This window comes from Azolla caroliniana, unplaced genomic scaffold (assembly GCF_043228905.1).
Source record: "Azolla caroliniana isolate FFs.n. ecotype wild unplaced genomic scaffold, voAzoCaro1.0.p SCAF_3, whole genome shotgun sequence".
NCBI classification, from domain to species: domain Eukaryota; kingdom Viridiplantae; phylum Streptophyta; class Polypodiopsida; order Salviniales; family Salviniaceae; genus Azolla; species Azolla caroliniana.
Window position 1 is genome coordinate 8,483,931 of NW_028230438.1, and position 8,322 is coordinate 8,492,252.

The 8,322-nt window shown below is 37.9% G+C and overlaps 1 pseudogene; it reads left to right on the forward strand.

The window, feature by feature from the left end:
- Nucleotides 1-7,086: 7,086 nt before the first annotated feature.
- LOC147866151 (uncharacterized) lies at nt 7,087-8,036 on the forward strand (annotated as a pseudogene).
- The last annotated feature ends 286 nt before the right edge of the window (nt 8,037-8,322 follow it).

Genomic DNA, 8,322 nt, shown 5'->3' on the forward strand with positions numbered 1-8,322 from the left:
GGAAGTTTGTTGATGTCCTGCACCAATAGGTAGATAGAGGGAGGGCCCAGGTGCTTCTTTAGCCTATCCGCTAGTGTTAGTTCCTCGTCCAACATCATGCCAAAGGAATTGCCAATAGTAGGAAGTAACATGTTGTATTCTAAGGATAATCCAGGAAACAACATTGTTACCTTTTTCATGGAATTCTCATGTTGCGCTGCCTTCTCTAGGTTAAAACCACGTGTCCATTTACGCATGAATAACCAAGTATTTCGGACCTGACAGGGAGACATGGTTATGAGGTTCACTACGGACACCTTGTCCTCCAGAATGATTTGATAGAAGCCTTTACCAAGCGGTTGGACTTCTTTTATTCCACCTACTTGTGAATGAAATTTGCCTTGCAACATATCTCACAATAGTCCTCTATTTGGCCGTGATCCCACCACGCGACATATGACCGTTATGTGCTCGAGTCGACCTATCTCCTACTCAAGTAGAAGCTTTTCGTCGGTATTGAAACTAATCTCAACAGGACACCCTGTATTTGGATTGTTTTGATCTTGCATTTGGTCTTTATCGATCGAGGGGCCTGTTTGAGATATGTGTTCGGTAGTGCCGATGTATGGTGTTTCCATGATTGAAGAAATCTTCCAAAGTTGTGTTGGGGGGAAGGGGGCTCTCACTCTTTTTTCCTTTTTTCCTCTCTTTTCTTTTTTCCTGTTTTTTATGTATTTATTTATTATTATTTGTTTTTTAGTAGGGGTAATAATCAAAATTTGGGTGGGGGGGTGTAGTATTTAAAAATATGGTGGGTTGGGTCCCACTCTTCGAATTGGGGGGGGGGGGGGGGGGTAGGTCCCCCTTTTTTCCTTGTTTTTTCCCTTATTTCTTAAGTATTTATTTAATATTATTTATCTTGTGGGAGTAATAATCAAAATTTTGGGGGGGTCCCACTCGTTGAACTAGGGTCCACTTGTCGAACTTTAGTGGGGCCCACTCGTCGAACGTTAGTGACGGCCCACTCCGGGGGGAACCCTAGTTTGGCAAAGAAGAATCGGCGGCGATTGTGGCATCTACCGACTGTTCAACGGTGACAGAGGTGCAGTGGCAAGACTTGCAGAGAGAGTGTGGTGGTCTGTGTGCCCCACGTCTGGCTTCCGCTCTGCACTGGCAGGTAGAAGCAAGTCAGCCAGCGCGCTTTAGCTCTTGCTCCGCTGCCCGCTCCTGCTCCGTTCTTCTCTCCTGCTCCGCTGAATGATTTGTATATAGGTCACACGAGAGACAAAAATCCAAATATGTATTACCATATGTAAATACGTACATAGACATACATAAATACAATACATACTACATATATAAATAATGCATACATATCTAGATATATATAAATGCATACATTCTACATACATATTAGAATAAGCCATATATATTGACATACATATATATACATAATACACACATAAAAATTACATATTACATATATACATACACATTCTTACAAACATATTTTATATATTACATATTACATGTTATAGAATGGAGTGATTAAGTAAGATCAAAGTGTGATTAGATATTAATCAAGATCACAATACAATATCTAGATAGAGCTCATAGGCTATGCTCATCTCTATATCTTCAAAATGATTGAGATACATAAGTTTTATGACTCACAAGATGATGAGATGCATGCATACTATTTACATCATGAAGTCTTCTTAACTAGAGTTTAAGACTAAGATAAGTATAGCATAACTCATGTTATGCATGAGTTCATAACCCCTCATCTCATCATCATTGGTTTAGCTCATCAGCTCTGATAATCTTTTGAGTCCAAGAGAAGGAATGTTTAGCCAATGTTTTGATGCAGGTAAACTTTTGGTAAAAATATCTGCCAAGTTCTTGCTTGATTGAATAGGTTGTATGTTGATATAATTATCATTAAGCTCACGAGTAAAGAAAAACTTGGGAGAAATATGTTTGATTCGATCGCCTTTAATAAAGCCTTTCTTGAATTGATCAATACAAGTACAATTATCTTCATAGATAACTGTTGGTAATGATGGGCCGATAAAACCACAAGAACTTTCAATATGCCCAATTAAGTGTTGTAGCCATAGGCATTCTCGGCTTGCTTCATGTAGTGCCAATATCTCAGCATGATTTGAAAATGTTGCAGCCAATGTTTGCTTTGTTGATCGCCAAGAGATCGCTGTGCCACCAACAAGGAAAACATATCCTGTTTGTGATCTACCAACGTGAGGGTCAGATAAAAACCCAATGTTAGAATAACCGGTCAATTGACCGTGCATAGAATCACTGGTAAAGAAAAGACCCATATCTTGAGTGCCTCGTAAATATCGGAAAATCTGCTTAATTCCAATCCAGTGTCTTCTGGTAGGATCGTGACTATATCGAGCCAACAAATTGTCCCAAGTACATAAGAGCACCAACAACAGACATGTAAGGATACTGTGGTCCCAATGCAGACTTGTTAGAAGATCTTGGCCGAAATGGGTCACGAGAAGGATCCAGAGAGCGCACAACCATAGGAGTTCTAATAGAATGATCTTGATCCATAGAAAACCGTTTTAATATTTTATGGATATAAGAGCTCTGATGAAGAAGAATTCCATTAGATAGGTGCTCGATCTGAAGACCCAAACAGAATGTAGTTAAACCGAGGTCTTTCATTTCAAATTGGCATCTAAGCATAGCAACAACATCTTCAATAGCATTGGATGTTCCAATAATATTGAGATCATCAACATAAATAGCGATGATGACAAATTCTTTGAGATAATGCTTGATAAATATCATCATTCTTAAATCCATGAGAAAGAAGATATTGAGAAAGATGTTGATACCACATACGACCGGCTTGTTTAAGTCCATAAAGTGACTTACATAACTTGATCGATGGATTGAGAAATTTTCCAAGCTGCGTAGATTTGCAAAGATGTTCAGGTATCTTCATGTATATATCTTTATCCAAATCACCATAAAGATAGGTTGTAACCACATCCATGAGATGCATATGAAGACTTTGCTGAATAGTGAAATGAATCAACCAACGAAAACTCGTTGCATCCATAATTGGAGAATATGTATCGGTATAATCAATACCAAATCGTTGCGTGAAACCTTGAGCAACAAACCTTGCCTTATAACGGATAACTTCTCCTTTATCATTATGCTTCTGCACAAAAACCCAATGATAGCCAACAGGTGTATGACCAATAGGTGTCTCTTGAATTTTACCAAAAACTCCTCGTTTGAGAAGACTATTTAGCTTAGTTTGAATAGCTTCTATTTACCAAAAACTCCTCGTTTGAGAAGACCTTCATATTGAAAGTGTCAACAAAAGCATCTGGTGCATTGTTGGCAATACTTTGTAGATGTAATATTCGTTGAACTTCTTTGTCCCCCTCTCTAATATAAGGATCTGGTGGCACTGGTTTATCCTTGGGCCAATTAAACATTAGACTTTGATCAATCTTTCTTGATGTTTCTCTTTTCTAGTTATCTTCCCCTAAAATCGGGAAAGTTGATTCATCAAATTGGCAATTGGCAAAGCGAGTTGTAAATAAATCGCCAATTGTAGGTTCGAGATAGCGGATGATTGAAGGAGAGTTGAATCCCACATAAATTCCGAGACGACATTGAGGACCAAGTTTCCTATGGTAATGTGGAGAAATAGGAACATAAACTGCACAACCAAATACTCGTAAATGAGAAACAGAAGGTGGAAAACCTGTCATGAGTTGATGGGGAGAGTAAACATGATATGATGATGGCCGTAGTCGGAGAAGTTGCGATGCATGAAGTACTGCATGTCCCCATGTTGAACTAGGCAAATTTGATTTGAGAAGAATTGGCCACACAATTACTTGAATTTGTTTAATCAAAGATTCAGCCATACCATTTTGAGTGTGAACATGAGGAGTTGAAACTTCAAAATTAATACCGATAGATTTGCAAAAGCGAATAAAGGTTGTTGACGTAAACTCGTCAGCGTTGTCCATCCGAATCAACTTAATTGGAAAATCTGGAAATTGAGCGCACAACTTGATGATAAGGATGAGGAGTCGAGGAAACACCATATTGCGAGTAGAAAGAAGTGTGACATGAGAAAAACGTGATGAAGCATCTTTAACTCCCATGAAGTAATAAAATGGTCCAGAAGGAGGGTGTATTGGTCCATGGATATCACCATGTATACGCTCCAAAAAGTTTGGTGACTCATACGGTTCCTTGTGCAAGGAAGGACGAATCACCAACTTTCCTTGTGCGCATGAAACACAAAAACGAGTTTGAACTCGATTCAAGTATTCCAACTTTAAAGGTAGATCTTGAACATTATTGATCATTCTCCTAATCATTGTATGGCCAGGATGACCTAGTCTATCATGCCGAAGATCCATTATATCAGTATTGACATTCGAAGAAATATTGGAGTAGTGGGCAAATGAAAGCCATGCGGATCTTCGGGGCTTTAAGGTTGAAACAATACAATTGATTTGGTAAGACTTCTAACTCATCAATAACTTGGGTAGTATTTGATAGGTGCTTGACTACTCGCATTGTCTCTTTCCCATCTTGTTCCCATGTCATGAGGTGGTGTCCATTGCATCGCACACTTGCAAATGCAAGAAGATTTCTCAGTGAGGTAGGCGCATAGATAGCATCATGTATTTCTAAGCAAACACCACTTGGAAGTTGGATACTAGCGGATACTGGCCTCTTCCTTGTCCAATACAAGAACCAACAATAGTCTTGATGTCGAAAGGGGCTTGATCTTTAATATGATGAAAGAATTCTTTATGACATAGAATAGTGTGTGTTGAGGCACAATCAATAAGACAAAGAAAACAGCTTGTATGTAAATCAATCATATGAGCTTCAAACATGTTGGCTTCGGGCTCAAATTCCAAAGGATGATCCATAAAACTATATTCCAAGATTGGAATTGATGGTGAGATCGTTGATGATTCTACTACCATATTAGCCTCTGGTTTTGTATCTCAACCTTGCTTGCCATACTTCTAGTAAAGATCAACATGAAACTTAGAAGTTTGGCAAGTATTTGCCCAATGCCCTCGTAAACCATATCAAAGACATGAATTCGATGAAGGCTTATCTTGACTTGACTTTGATTGATGATACATTGACTTGACTTGATTACTTGTGTGATATTGTTTCCTTTATTGATTTCTTCCTCTTCCTCTTCCTTGACTCTGTGTATATGGATGTTGGTGACGATGTTGTCGTCTAGAATAATTACTCTCGACATGTGTCAAATCCTTGAATTGTAGAGAAGCCGTAGGTTGACTTATTGGATGAAGTTTGTCGTTCTTGATGAGAACTTGGTGGTGTTGCTCAGCGACAAGAAGTGCAGATAAAAGTTCAGCATAGGTTTTAAAATCACGATTATGATATTGTTCGAAAAGATTAAAATTTGAGGGATGAAAAGTAGTTAACGTTTTGTTGATTAGATTCGCGTCTTGAACAAGGTTATCATGACCACAAAATTTAAGTTTAGAAACGATACCAAATACTGATGAATTATATTCAACAATTGTCTTGAAATCCTGAAAACGAAGTTGATTCCATTCATGCAAAGTGTTGGGGCCAAGAACAGTTCGTTGATGATCAAAGCGGGCTTTGAGTTGCTTCTACAGAGTTGATGGATTCTTGATGGAGAAGTATTGATTTTGAAGGCTTAGATCAAGGTGATGAAGAATGAAAATGAATGCTTCCGCTCCCATCTTCCTAGTATTTGAGTTCTCCGCATCATTAAAATGATCACTTATCGTATGAAGGATATCTTTTGCCGTGAGATGGCCTTCGACATGAACCATCCAAGTCATATAATTGGACCCATCCAATGCATGTGGCGGGAATAAGCATTTCTCTATTTGTAGAGCTTGAGAAGTCATGCTAATGGTAACAATAAGGTAGATTTATATAAGAGAATAATTAATTACTATAATAGAGGCTAATCATGCTGATAACAAGTTATAGAATAGAGTGATTAAGTAAGATCAAAGAGTGATTAGATATTAATCAAGATCACAATACAATATCTAGATAGAGCTCATAGGCTATGCTCATCTCTATATCTTCAAAATGATTGAGATACATAAGTTTTATGACTCACAAGATGATGAGATGCATGCATACTATTTACATCATGAAGTCTTCTTAACTAGAGTTTAAGACTAAGATAAGTATAGCATAACTCATGTTATGCATGAGTTCATAACATTACACACATATATTATTATACACACAAATCACAATTATATACAAAAACACATTGTGGTGTGCATGTGTGCATTTCACAATATATACATACCAAACACAAAAAATTTACATACATAAATAAATTACATATTATATATACACATACACATACACATAAATATATAAGATTACATATTATATGTATTACAAATCTACATACATACAAACAAGTTTAATATATTACACACACACACACACACAAATAAATTACATACTACATATCATATAATCCATCCATATTATATGATATACAAATTTACATACACATACATACATACATAGATACATTACATATATACATATGTACATACATATTCCACATATCACCATATATATAGGTTATATGAAACCATACAAACTACAATATTTACAATATATATATTGTCATGTGTGGGGGGGGACCACACTAGATGGTTTGGTCCCAAGAGGAACCAACAAACTTGTAACTAACTAGGGGTAGAGCCAAGAAAGGTGGGAAACCTTATAAAGAGAGATGCCTACCAAGAGAGATAGGGGTCGGTAATTGAGCACATTACATTGGTGGAAATAACGGCCATTTTTAGATCAACCACCGTTGCACACCCACTGATCATCACACAGAAGCAACCCACCGATCATCACACACAAGTATCCCACTGATCATCACACAAAGGCAGCCGCTGAGCCCACAAGAAACCAACCGAGAAGACGCGAATTCAAGAGAGCATCAACTACACAAAGATGCAGACATTAGATTTCAACAACAAAATGAGTATGCAACCAGAGTTCGTGGAACAAACCTCTCCAAGCAATGCAATCGAGCAAATGCTTCAAGCTATGTTAGCAATGATGATGCAGGTAAACCACACAAATCAAACAATAATGAATTGGTTAACTAATCAATCACAACAAACAGGAAACAACATGGAGAAACAGAAGGACTCCCGAATTAGACCACAATCATTTTCCAACCTGCCAACAGAAGACGTATTGGCTTGGCTAGATCACTTTGATAATATCGCTGGCTATCATCAATGGAGTGATGACAGAAAAGCCCTAGAACTGCGCATGTATTGGAAAATGTTGTAGCAACCTGGTTTATTCAACAACCAAAAGAAGTAAAACAAGATTGGTCATACCTGCGCGAACAACTGGTACAACACTTCGCCAATAACGATATAACACAAACAGCCCTGCAACAATTAGGTAACATGCGTCAACGAACACATGAACTAGTAGCACATTTTGCAGTAAGATTAAAACAACTCTTACTTCGAGTCGATCCAAACATGAAAGAGACTATGAAGCTATATTTCTTGCTGCCTAGGCTGAGACATGACATCTATAGGAGAGTAAAAGATCAAGGGCTGACAACCTTCCAAATGGCCGTACAAATTGCCCAACGTATCGAAGCACCTGATTATATGGAATTGCCGCAGGCACCTACAATGCCACAACAAAACAATCAGAAACATCAAGTCGAATCCACAACATGCCCGATGGATATTAACATCCAAAATGCACAAATTAATGCTAAGAAGCAACTCCCAAGTCGAGACACTCAAGGACGCCCCCATTGTTTTTATTGCAATAATTATGGTCATGTTAAGAAATATTGCAGGAAATTCGCCGCATCTAGACACCATCAAAACGCATAAATCCAGTTGGCCGATTCCACATCTCTGGTCGACATACAGGAAAACATCAATGTGGGATGTCGAAGGAAGAGCAACTCTTGCACTTCCAAGCCGCTACATCTTCCAGCCGAATAGTCTGCTCCACAATAGCATGCATTCAGAATACATCACATGAAGCATTACTATATTCAGGTAGCACAATCTCTTCAATTAATTTAGATATAGTTAATCAATTGCACTTACCAACATCCTCTGCACCACTAATCCATTTAATTTTTGGCGACAAGCAAAAACTCTATAAATCATTCACACACGCACATTGCACTTTCACACTAGCACAACATACTTTCGTCCATTCATTCTATGTCCTACCAAAACAACTCTTTCCTTTAACATTAGGATGTGATTGGTTTGTTAAGCA